Source organism: Nyctibius grandis, chromosome Z (genome assembly GCF_013368605.1).
Source record: "Nyctibius grandis isolate bNycGra1 chromosome Z, bNycGra1.pri, whole genome shotgun sequence".
Taxonomy (NCBI): Eukaryota; Metazoa; Chordata; class Aves; order Nyctibiiformes; family Nyctibiidae; genus Nyctibius; species Nyctibius grandis.
This window is the reverse complement of record NC_090695.1, coordinates 54,219,182-54,233,141: the sequence shown is the minus strand read 5'-3', so window position 1 is coordinate 54,233,141 and position 13,960 is coordinate 54,219,182.

Below are 13,960 nucleotides of genomic sequence, written 5' to 3'. Positions count from 1 at the left end.
AGCACTGAGTAAAAAGAGCACATCATTTAATATTAAAATGCTCTAACTGAACACAACTACAACAATTGTTTCTATAATTCTATTCAAAGACAATAGTCAGTTTATCTGGCTGCTCCTTTACACCTTTGTGAGAAGTACTTCAAATTCAACTACTCGAATAATTTCCATATATATAAGCTTGCCTTGTACTTTTTATTAGAGATACACATTTTTATGCTAAATGCTTTCTCAACAAACATCATATTAAATCTTCATCTTTTATCTGACACACTAAATGCTGCAGTATTTGACCATTAAATACATGTGTACTGAAGATTAAAACCTGATTTATCTTATCTGATACTCACTTCTGAAAACGAGCAAACGGTAGAAACTCTAAAGGTGTCTAGCAGACTCCTGGATAAACAGACTGAAGCAGTGTCCCATTGAAGCGGTCATCCAAAAAGAAAGTTGGACTGAGTCAAGGAAAGTGTTGCTATTAAACACACCACTCACCTAAAGAGCCAGGCACCAGGCACTAGAAACTAGGAGTGTCCCGAAGTGGAGCTCCAAAGCCTGGAGATCCCTGCTGCTATGGGTCAGATTCTGCCCTGCCTCAGATCAGTGGGAAACATTGACCAGAGAAAGCCCCAAGTCTCCTGAGACTAGAGCACAAAGCAGTGCTGACAGCACTTGTGGTTCTGCAAAACGTCCCAAAGAGTTTTGCATTTTCCCCGTTCACTCCAACTTTTAAAACAGCAACATTAAAGGAGAAATGTAACTTTTCGTAACACTTCTTCTCCTTCCTGTCTCCCCCAATATTAACGTTCTGGTTGCAATGAAAAAGTTGCAAGAATGAACAGGCTACAGTCTCAAATGGATGCCTGTCGATGAGTACCTTCCCCTTCCCCAAAGTAATTATTTTGAAAACTTGGTTATTTAAGAGCTGGCTCAGGATCTGATGGGCTAGAAATGGAGACTGAAGTTTATAGCTTCCACAGAGCTATGTTTTCTTTAGTTTTTGCTTTGCCTTGGGCAATGTCACTGCCCTGAACTAAGAACCAAAAACTCTGTGGTGACCTCTGAGACACTGTTTGTGTTTGGATTTACCTATTTCCCCTGGTGGTTGCTGGGCTCAAAATGAGAGGGTAGGAAGTAACATGGGAAGAGGAAGATGTAAATTGTTACATAGCTTCATGAGAATTTATTTTTACACACGTATATATCCATTCACACAGGAACACATACACACGTATAAAGTAATCCAACACACTTATATATGTGAACATTGCAGAAAAATTAGTTCTTTTTTTGTCATGTGATTATGTGTAAAAATTACAAGATTTTCCAGATATTTAGCTCCCAAAGGATTTACTGCTTGGCACTAACAGGCCTATAAGTGAATCTCTTCAAGGAGAATTATAAAAGGGTTGAACACATGCTTAAGTATAAGCAATTAAGCTCTTCCTTTATTCAGCCACGTGTTTAAGCGTGTGTCTTAGTATCAATGCATGCTTATACCTCAGAGTAGTCAGTGGCGCATAGGCATATGTTTTGAGAAGATGGCAAAAAGCTTTGTGAGTTGGTGCCATTGTCAGGATGAAGATGTAGGAAAATGTAGATGATGGAAAAAAGGCCATTGCAGGCTCTCAAAGTAATGTCTGGGATTCCCCACATTCTTGAAATGAAAAATGCAATTTTCAAAAATGTCAAAGTGCCTGAAAAGAATGCATCCCACCAACATGCAAGGTCTGTTAGGCCTTTTAGTTCCTAAGAGCTTTTGAACATTGTATCTTGGTTTGCTTTCTCATCTTGTTGGTTACTTCTCAGACACATGTTCTACCCCTTCCCTGAGGCTGGTGTCACAGTTCAGCATATTTCCGAGATATTAATCTCTACAGATGTCAGGAACAGACAGCACACACAAGTCTCCATTCACAGCTGCAGAAGCCCAGGACTACAGCTAATTATGTAGGCACAGCACCCTCTGCTGCTTCAGGGCAAAAAGACTTCTTTGCAGCCAGAAGCTTTAGTATCAATATATTGCAACAGAATTCATACCAACTGGTTTGCAAAAGAAAATTTCATAGGCAGATTTTTATCTGTAGCTCTTTGGATTGAGGAAATCCAGCTAAGAGTTTCCTGCTTCTCCTGTCCGTTTGCATATGCAAAGCTTATATACCAAAACTGAATTTAGAACAAATGTTTCAATCATCCTTTTGCTAAAAGCAAACACAAAACCAAACCAGGCTTCTACAAAATCCCACCAGATGTGCCTATGAACCTGACAAACAACCTGACAGAAAACACCTTACATGGGTGGATAAAAATTAAAAAAATATTTAAGTTTCCATCTACTAGGTGAAGCAATTAGATGAAATTTCTGGAGCGGTAGCCCTTGTCCTTATGGGAGATTTCAACTTCCTAGACATCAACTGGGAGTATCACACTTCTGTGACAAGCAGGTCTTGGAAATTCTTGAAGTTTGTAGGAGGAGATAACTTCTTGTCACAGAGACTCAGTGAGCCAACTAGGAAAAATGACCTCCTAGACTTGCTGTTTATGAATAGAGAAGGGCTCGTGGGGGATGTGATGGCAGGTGGCTGTCTTGGCCAGTGATCATGACACGCATGAGTTTAAAATTTTCAGTGTAATGACAAAAAAAAGGACAGCAGAGTTGCTACCCTGGACTTCAGGAGAGCAAACTTTAAGCTATTCAGGGAGCTATTTAGCAGAATACCCTGAGGATCTGCTTTTGAGGGCTTAGGAGTCCACGAGTGCTGGTCCGTCTTTAAGAATCACCGTTTAGAAGCACAGGAGAAGGCAATTCCACAGTGTCGCAAGTCAAGTAAGCAGGGCAGAAGACCAGCTTGACTGAACAGGGAACTCCTCGTGGAGGTCAGGAAGAAAAAGAAACTGTATGATCTCTGGAAGTGAGGTCAGGCTTTACAGGAAGATTGCAGAGCTGTGGTTCATTTATGCAGGGAGAAGACACAAAAGGCCAAAGCTGAATTAGAGTTGAAACTGGCCAGTGTTGTTTCAGATAACAAGAAGAGCTTTTTAAAGTATGTTAATAGTAAGAGGAGGTCTAAAGAAAACATTGGACCAATACTTGTTGAAGATGGTAATCTGACTAATAGGGATGAAGAAACAGTGGAAGCATTCAATGCTTTTTTTGCCTTAGCCTTTAATAACTCTGATAGACCTTGGGCTGCCCGTTACCCTAAGTCAGAGGACTGTGAGTGTGGGAACAGTGACTTTCCATTCGTGGACACTGAAACTGTAAGGAACCAGCTGTATCAGCTGAAAGTTCAGAAGTCCATGGGGCCAGATGGGATTCATCTCAGAGTACTAAAGGAGCTAGTGGATGTTACAGCAGGACCCCTCTCAATCATCTACCAAAGCTCTTGGCCATCTGGGGAGGTCCCTGCTGACTGGAAGCTAGCCAGTGTTATTCCAATTTACAATAAGGGCATGAGGGAAGACCTGTTAGTCTAGCCTCAGTTCCTGGAAAAATTATGGAGATGATTATACTGGGTACTGTTGAAAGGCATTTAAAGAACAATGTAATCATCAGGCACAGCCAACATGGGTTCACAAAGGGAAAGTCCTGTTTAACCAATTTGATATCCTTCTATAATAGGGTCACCCACCTAGGAGATGAAGGGAAGGCGGTGGATGTAGTTTTTCTGGATTTTAGCAAGGCTTTTGATACTGTCCCTCACAGCATCCTTCTGGACAAATTGTCCAACTGTGGGATGAGTGGGTTTCCAGTGGACTGGGTAAAGAACTGGCTGAAGGGCAGGACTCAAAGGGTTGTAGTGAATGGGGCTACATGTGGCTGGTGACCAGTCACCAGCGGTGTTCCTCAGGGTTTAGTTCTAGAGCCAGTTCTGTTCAATGTATTTACCAATGATTTGGAGGCAGGAGTTGAATGCACCATTAGCAAGTTTGCTGATGATACCAAACCAGGAGGTGCTGTTGACTCTCTTGAGAAACAAGATGTCTTGCAGGGGAATCTAGATAGATTGAGGCATTGGGTAATGATTAACGGGATGAAATTTAACAAGTCAAAATGCTGGATTCTGCACATAGGATGGAGTAATGCTAGGCACAATAATAAACTGGGAGAGGAGTGGCTGGAGAGCAGCCCTGCAGAAAGGGATCTGGGGGTGCTGGTCAACAGCAGGCTCAATATCAGTCAGCAGTGTGCCCTGGCAGTCAAGAGGGCAAACTGCATCCTGGGGAGCATCAAACACAGTATAACCAGCCAGTGAAAAGAGGTGATTATCCTGCTGTATTTAGCGTTGCTCCAGCCTCACCTTGAGTGCTGTGTGCAGTTCTGGGCCCCACAATTTAAGAAGGATGTGAAGGCACTTGAATGGGTCCAGAGGAGGGCAACAAAGCTGGTGGAAGGGCTGGAAGGAATGTCCAGTCAGGAGTGGCTAAAGACTTTGGGCTTGTCTAGTTTGGAGAAAAGGAGGTTGAGAGGTGACCTCATTGCTCTCTCCAGCTTCCTGAGGAGGGGAAGTGGAGAGGGAGGTGCTGATCTCTTCACACTGGTACCCAGTGATAAGATGTGTTGGAATGGTTCAAAGCTGCACCAGAGGAATTTCAGACTGGACATTAGGAAGCATTTCTTTACTGAGAGGGTGGTCAAACACTGCAACAGGTTTCCTAGAGAGATGGTCGATGCCCCAGGCCTGTCAGTGTTCAAGAGGCATTTGGACAATGTCCTTGACAACATGCTTTACTTGGTCAGCCCTGAACTGGTCAGGCAGTTGGACTAGATGATCATTGTAGGTCCCTTCCAACTGAAATAGTCTATTCTACTAAACATTATTACAGAAGCAAGAAAGTGCTTTAAGACATTTCTCAATAACAATTTTGAAAGAGGAACATCTAAGCCTAACCCAGTGAACCAAATATTTTAGTTCAACTAACTATCCAAGAAAGGAATAGTTCAGCAAATAATACACTCAAAAAGAAGTCCAGAAGCTTTTTCCTGGCATATTCCTGAACTTTTTAATTTCCTTCCTGATAGTTCAATTCCTACATAACATTTCAATAATCATTCTAAGGGAAACAGCAAAAAGCTTACTTCATGTTTGCCTTAGGCTACAGAGTAGTTTGCTTCTATAAAATTCGCAAACATTACCACCACCCTGAATACTGTAGGATATCTACAAAACGATCTGATGTGTTGTTCTCCTTATATTTATATATTACTCTTTTTCTTTCACTCCCTTTGGTCATTCCAAGCCTTTAGCCAGATCTTCTTGGGACACAATTCCATGTTCACCACTGTTGGCAGGAATCTTTTTGTTTTATTTTGGTTTATGTTATTTTTGTCATTTTTGTGTTTGTGTGCCTAAAGCTGAGCAGTCTTAAGCCTTTTAGTGAACAAGAGCCTTAGCAACATAAACTGTAGAATATTGTGCATAGGTAGTCACCTCCGTCTCTGTGTTTTACTAGCACTTTTAAATGAACACTTCCTTGCTAATTTAATTCAGCTTTCTTCTAGTTTTATCAAAGCTTTTTAAAAATGCTTTCTCATTTTTGGGAGAGGAGGAAAATAGTTTTTGTTACAGTGATACATATTTTGTATTAACAAAAATGCATCTGTGATGATAATGAAATAAATTTTTCTTAATTCAGTGAATTTTGATGCACAGCTCAAATGAAACTTGTAAATATTTGTGTGGCATTTCTGGAGTTTCAGCTCTCTCTGTTTCCTGCACACATGTGTGCGCAAAGGCCTTGTGGTAGTCTGGCAGTAGTCAACACCAGCACTGGTGAGGAACAGTTCGGTACTGAACACAAATCCAGGTGCTGTGTGCAGGGGATCCTGGCTCTCAGCTGATGGTCTGTAGTGAATGAATTAATCCTCTTATCACTCATCCCCTCTCTGCCATGCTGCTGATGAAGTGTTAGTTGAAGCAGAGAGCCTGTGCTGCAGGACGGGACTGTACAAGTATCCAAAACTAGTACTTCAGCTTCTGGACCATCATCTCCCCTTTTCTACCTTACACCAAAGGATAACGAGTTTAAGGCATTGAGTTGAAATGCTGTCTCCAAGACTAATTCTCTGCTTCTCCAAAATTAATTCTGTTACACCAAGGCAAACATGGATAAAACACAGCCTTTTCAGTTCAGCACAGCTTTGATCCCAGGGCACCAGGGAGCAGGGAACTGCAGATGACACACAGGAAGGGGAAAACAGGGCGAGATCAAAGATCCACCAAGCACTGTGCTCTGCTTCTGCTCTTCTCTTGCTGTCCCAGGACCATGGCCGTCAGAGGTGTAAGCAGGAAACAAGCCTTCTGAGGCATCTCCTTACTGAACAATTGAAAGACAAGTGTGTGCATGGAGCACAGTAATTTCCACAGGGGGGTCTTCTCCAAAGTCCTCAATGTGTAGCTTGCCTCAGCGCCAACACCCATGAAAAATGGACAACATGAATGGAATAGCACATAAAACCCCCACGATCAAAGAGCATCCCCTTTCCTATAGTCACCAAGTAGTTAAAAATCATTCACAAAACTTTCCCAGTGTGAGAAGCAGTAGCAAGGAGCTCCTTGTCTTTCCTTCTGCCTCCCCACCTTCTGAGTTGGGGGTGGCTACTTTCATTCATGAGACAAGTGATTCACAAGGAAATCATCCCAGTTGTGCGGAAGCACCACTGCCAGCCCACTTCTCTGGCACTGCTCCTGCTCCTCCCCCTGTGACAATATTGTCAATTTAAAACAAACACGTACGTGGAGAAAAACTTGTGGGCAAAGAACACCAGGAAAGTCAATATGTCTCTGCTTTAACTTGTCTGGACAAAGTCACAGCACAGTTGTGATTTTTTTCCTTTTGGTCAGAAGCAGAATTTGCTTGAAACTGCAGATTTAATTTTTTGTTCTTAATGTAATATTGCAAATGAAGAAGATTTTCAAGCTAGAAGGCACTGTCAGCTCCCTTTAATCAAAAACACAATAGAAGTTGATTATGCCTCAGCCTAACACCACCTGCGTAGTCCTTCGTAATATCATAAACAGGGAACACGTCAATATTTACGTACAAAATGCTGAGGGAAATGCCCTGCTGATGATCTCTGACTTGCTTGAAATGGCTCCTTAGCAACATGGCAGCGCTTAAAAGCATGCAAAACAAGCACAGTGAAACCTTGTCAAGTACTTCTCAAAAAAATCAAGGACATCAAAGTGTGGAACATATTTTGACAGGAATATCCTTGTAAAACATTGCATAAGTTACTAGTAATTGCATTGCACTGCAGGACTTAAGATGTTACTGTACCAGTGGCACAAACATATTGGCAAAACTTGAAGGCCATGATAACTTGCAATTATTTATTACTTTCAAATTATAGCCAACACGTATCTATCAAATTTTCTTAATGAGCATGGTTGTGTGTTTTATTCCAGTGTGCCTCTCTTTCCATGAGAACCCCTTCTTCTGTAAACAGTGGAGAAAAGAATTTACATGACTAGTAATCTTGGTGGTTTCCCTGGTCTTTAAAAGTGTCCAGGTTAGGAGGGTTAATGTTTTTTTGTAAGTCTGAGCTGTTAATATATCTTATATTTGACACTAAGAAACCGAGGCATCCTCTGCAACTGACCGTTGCTGAGTTTACGCAAACAGAAAAGAAGGGTGGTTCTTTAAGTTTCTGGGTCCAGGCCTCCAAGCTTCACAGGAATGTCACAAGAGTTTGCAATCAGCTTAACTGAGAATATTGTAATGATAACATAGTCCCTCCTTATCATAGCACACAGGCAACCCATTGGAACTCATCAAGCAAATACCAGAAGCAGTGCTTTTCACAGTATTGAAATGTCTATATCTGCAGAAACATGCAAAAAAAGCTCTATATTAGATCCACTAGCTCTCACCAGTTCCACTGAGAGATATTTAAATGTATTTAAATTAATTAAGTGAAACTAATGCATTTAAATAATGAACTTCCTCTTGAGCAATGTGTGGTACCTGATCCCAAGTTACACAGATACGAAAAGCATTTTTTACAACTGATACCCACATTAGGACCCTGATTTGGTAAAGAGCGTATGTACATGTGCCTTGGGAGCTCTCTCTTTCTCTGGGCTGGGCCTGGGGGGGAAAAAACCTGCCTGGAAAACAAGTAGAGCAGAGGCAGAGAAAAGCAAGAAGAAAGGGTAGCAATGCTCCAGGCTGCAGAGGGGACATCCTGGGGAACAGAAAGACATGGGAGGTGAGGCTCTCACAATGGAATGCTGTGTCCTGCCGTGTGCACACCAAGGACATGAATGGCCCTTTCAAGGCAGCCCTAATTTAGCTGCTTCTTTATTGACACTTATGTGAACAGAGGACATGCTGCATGCTTTGCACCATGGTAGTATGGCCTGTGGCATCACCCAAAGGTTGGCCTTGGAGTCAGGCAGTGCCTAGTCTTCGCCTTCTTGAGATGACTAACTCACTGTGAAGGAGGACAAAGTAGTCCTTGCAAAGAAGCATGGGACAGGAAGCAGAGCAGGAAGACTTTCCAGAGGAGGGTAGCTGTGAGCCCTGCCTTAGCAGCCTGACCATCCCATCACTGTGCTGGATGAAGGAGTCGCTCCCTCTCTATGGGCGACGTGTGACACCTTGGTAGGAAAATACATGTTCTCCAAATATCTGCTGCCTCTGGCAAGTTCCTGGTGCACACACACTGTGCTGCTCAGACAGACATCACATCACTCTCCTGGTGAATAATATGAATAACATGGAGCAGTGATGGCTCTATCATCAGAAGTAATTTTCATCAAACAAGAGCAAAAGGCTCCTAGCTATTTGAGGATAGGTGATGCTGTAACAGATGGGCTAAAATGTAACTTACCAAAGGATGTTTTGGTTGAGACCAGCTGACAATGACACACATGAAAGCCTCGCAAACCTTTTGCTCTCCTGTTTTATGGTGGTGGTGCTGTAACAGAAACCAACCACCATTATAAAACCTGGACCAGGGCTCTCCTCACCCCCCACTGATAAATGCTAAAGGCATGGCACACCTTCAAGATCACCAGGGGCATCAGTTCCCTGCCAATTTGCAATTTCTGTGTATCACTCTAGCTGTAATGAAAACCACACACTCGTTAGCCCATGCTGGAAATAGGGAAGAAGGCGGTTTTCACCTTAAGCTGTTGTGAACCTGCGGGAGAACTGTCACCCTTGCAAATGTCATAGCTCAGATGTCTTGGTATTTTCTTGCAGAGAGGGATCTCTCTTGCACAGCATCTCAGCCAAAGAGCATTTAACTCAACCAGCCCCTTCCTGCTGGTGGTCGTGGGCTTTTGCTTACTATAATGTAAAGGCTAAAAGGTCTGCTACAAGGAGCAGCTGGGATGAATATTACACAGAAAGTGGTCCATGATAACATCACACTTTCACTGGTCTCATTATCCAGTTGGTTTGCCTTACTCATCCTTGCTGTCTCCGACTTAGCCTCCCCTTTCCAAAAATTTTGAAGCGTCTTACAAGAAGTAGTTGGGAAATCCCCATTCAGCACAAAGGGAAGATGGGGCATTAGAATGTGAAATTACGACCACAGTTGAGTGGAGAGGGCAGTGATGCTGTAGAGACAGAGCCAGTTTTCCTGCAAGCCTCAGCCTGTGAATTATTCCCTAAGGCCAGCTATGGAATTAAGCTTTTAAAACTTCTGCTGTTTCTTCCAGCCTGATCTGCTGACCTTAACTTGTTCCTAACCTCTTGCTTTTTGTCTGCTAGCTGAAATGAGTCCTGTGCTGCTAGTTACTGCTCTGGAGGATAGTCCCTGAACCTAGGGGAGTGACAGGCTGAGCCCTGTCTTCTTTGCTCACAGACCCATCTCTCTTCTTTGCTCTACTAACAATGGCAGATGTTGCATACAGGAAAAGGCAACTGCAGGGAAAAAAAAAAAGTATGCCAGAAGAGGGTTCAGAGCAATTTCTGAGTCGCTGATCCTCTCTTCTGCCATGCTGGCAAGTGTATCCTGGGGACTACGAACAGATGTAGGAGTGTGGGGACATGTCTGACTTTCCCCATGGGAGCTAGTTACAGAGGGGCGTCTCTGTCTTCTCCTCTTTCCATAAGCTGTGATGCTGGCTGGTTATGGGGTTACACAGCCAACACTGGTCATCCAAAAAGAACAGAAACTCTGGGTGAACCCTGAAGAAGGACAAACAAATGGCCTGTCTTACACTCAGTGAAGCAAAACGAGGCTTTTATTTGAAAGAGATAGAAAAGTTTGATTTCAAGATCCATCCCTGGCAGTGTATGAGGACCCTCAGGATGAACTTCCAAGCTGCTCTGAACATTTTCTTTCCCCAGAACCAGTCTTCAGGCTCACGTACACTCTGACGGAGTGACAGTACACCGGTTTCGGATGTACGATGTTACTGTGAGATGCAAAAAAAGGAAACCTGTTGGCCTCCTGCCACCTAGATCACTGCACAGTGAATTTTTTTCCTCACATTATTACTGTTGGAACTTCTTGCGTGTATGTTCAATGCTGCAATTTAACACTGTCAAGTACTGTATTGGGAATAAAAAGAGAAACCATTTTGCTTTCCAACTTATACCCTAGATTTCCTAACAGTACTATGTTGGTTATTTTATCAGAAATTAGACTGATTTTTCTGTAGAAAAGCATTCAGAACAACATCTAGAGATCTGGGAGTCATTTCTGCTTTATGCTTTTCTTCATGATGTCTTTGCAGCTCTGCAACTTGCCTTCCCTTGCTATTTATTCCTTCCAGAAGACAGGCTTTTACTACAATAACTGAACAGAACACAGTAGATACTGTATCTCTCCTTACAATGCTTGTGCTCAAATCATAAACCTCATTTCTACACAAATGAATAAATGGTTAACTAGCAAATAGCTGAAAAGGTGCAATGCTTACCATAATATCCGAGCACAAGTTATTCCTAAGGACCTAAGCACATCACAGAGATCATCTCCTCTGATCTCATGTGTAGACACTGAATTTCAGCAAATTTAAAGTGAATGATAGTGTATCTCACGCTTTTTTTTTTAAGCCTGCAAATACAGGAAGATCTGCCATGTTGCTCAGTGAACTGTGATTCACTGTCTATAAACTTTCCACTTTTGTTTCTGGTCTCAATTACTCTAGTTCTGGCTCCTAGCCATTGCCTTTTTCCTTGAGCTTGTTTTGCTACACAAAAGAAAGGTCTGTGATCCCTTCTTCAGGTAACTCTCTAGAGAATGACATCAAGTCATTTCCCTTGAACATATGAAATGGACTATGCTTCTTAAATAACCTCACAGTAAAGTGAGTTTTATTGACTTCAGGTGATTTTTGCTGTTCTTTTCTGAATCCCTTCCCAAATTTCTAACATCTTTTTTACATGCCTAATGCTGCATACAGCCACAACAGTGTCCCTCCTCCTAGTTCGTTCCCCTATCCTGTATGACCCCTGATTTTCTTATGGGACAGCTTTGGAGGTCCCAGCTCAATTAGACCTCTGCTATGATCCACTAACTCTTTTGCAGTGCATTATAGGATACAAATCTCCACTTTGCAAGTACAGCTTATTTAATTCTCTTCTGGGATATTTGACCTGTCATTTTGCTGAATTAAAAAACCACAGTGTTCAAATGAGGCAAACTACCAAGCAATCCAGACCTCTCCATTTAAAATCTTTGAAGTACAGGTCAAGAATCTTTATTCTAATGCATTTCCAGATGAAACTGCTTTTTTAAACATTAATTTCAGCTGATTCTTCATGATCTCTGTTTTTATAGAGGCTTACCAGGGTGATCTGTGAAAGTGCATAGTTGTGTGGAGGAGTGCAGTGGAGAGCTCTTCGAAGAGCATCTATTTTCCTGCATGCACGTTTCCCTGGGTATCACTTTCTGGGGTCAAAAATGCTCTCAGTCTCTGAAGCCTTGGGCTAGGATCTGTTGAAGGCCCTTCAGATGCACCTTTCAGCTTGTGGATTCAGTGAATTTGAATTCATGTCTGAGAGACAGATGCTCAGTTACACCAACACATCCTTTGCTCCTGTGAATGGATGCGGTCCTTGGTCGCACACTTATTTTCCCTTACTCTGATTTTACCATCCTGCCTTTTCTATTTCAGCAGCAGTCTATGTCCCTTGCTTTCTCTTCTGGTGAAGTGAATTATTTAGGAGCTACTTTACCATGGAATGGATGCCTGCACAGCTCCGAATCACCTCCGCAGGTCTCGAGCAGGGTTAAGGCTACAGGGTGACGCACAGGCAGAGAGGCAGAGGGTGCTCTGGGGCAGACGCTGAGTTTGGTGTTGTCCACCAGATAAGTAAAGACAGCAATTTGTGCCCTCAGTGGGAAGGTTAAAATGTGTTGTCTCGCTAACCAGACAACCATTGGGGAACGGGGCTGGAAAGGCTCTCAGCCTCTCCAGTACTTCTCAGCTCTTAGCCAGTACATTTCTTCTTTAGCCTCTCCAGGGGCACTTGGAGTGCAGAATCTAGCCCCAAAGTGCTTTCCACAGCATTTTCCACATAAAAAATGATTCTCCAAGGCCCACTAACCGCTCTCAAGACTGACAGGCCATCAGCTGTGTTAAGACAACATGCATGTGTTTCTTAAATACAAAGGAAAACAAAATGAAGGAAGCTTACTTGTTAAACCTAAGGTACGGGCTGATTTGCAAAATCAAAGTCATACCACCTGACCTTAGTCTTTGTATTTGGGTTGGTACTAGGTACTAATAAGATTAAAGTGCAGGCATCAATTCAAAGACAAGATCAAAGGATTGCCTGTTGCACGTAGCATTACAACTTCAGCTCCTACAGTATGCAAGATTCTGTAATTTTATCACATGCAGCTGCTCAAGCAATAATCCAAGAGTGGTTAGAAATGTTTTATGACTCTATCTTTGCCGAGTGCTTTGGTTTTGCTGTGAAGTTTAGTTCAGGCTGATGACTGACAAGGGAGTTCAAGGAGTGGAAAGGTAATAGTGGAGATAGCTTCTAGAAACACAGCTATGTCCATCAGCTTGTTTTGGCTTTATCATCATTATCTAAAGGGAACAGCTGAATGGACAAAGTTGCTATAGCTAGACGAGACAGTTGTTCTCTGCACGTGCCTCAGATGAAGCAACTGGGTACATGCAGAGGTGTGTGAATCTAGGCTGTTGCTCCAAGTCTGAGGCTGACCTCAGCTTGAACAGTCTCCTCTCTCCTCCCTGACATGCACATCTTCTGCATCTTTCAATATGTGTTTATACAGCTCCTTGCATAATAGGAACACTGAGTTAGAATAGTAAGTGATAAGAAGTAGCCTAAACTAACTTCTATCAGGAGGCAGTGCATCAGCACTTATGTTGGATTCTGATGTATGTGACTACTGGATGCAAAGACCTTAGCTGGTTATAGTCCACAGTCACGCTCTGTGGTGGGTAATATCTGCTTTGCCATTTGCACATCATTACAGGTTCATTACAGGAGTGAACTCTGGAGCACAAAACGCAAACAAGTCATTAACATTAGGCCAGATATTTTACTTGCAATTTTTCCAAAGCAAAGGTGAATACAAGTGAATACTGACAAGAATGCAAAGACTCTGCAAACAGTAAGTGACAAGACACAGCCTCCACTTAAGCATGCTTAGTAATAACTTAGGAAGTGTGCTTCAACAGCATCATGAAATATATTGCATCATTGCTCACATCATTGTCCCCATAACAGGCATATTGCCAAAAATTACAGGTGCAATGGGGTAACAGTAGTGGAGGTCACTCTGCTGCTTAGAGATAATCAAAGTCAAAGTGAGTGTAACCTCATTTTCCAGGGTAGAAGCTGAGTAACAACCTAGGCAGATGGGAAATGTATTGTCTCTGATGTAACATTGGAGAAGTAGATAGTTCATTCCTTCCTCAGAAACATACAGGATGGCTGGATGGACTTTCTTGTGCAAAACTCTTAATCACACTCCTCTACTAGCCTTCCTTCCTTTCTCTGTAGTTCTGTCTTGTCT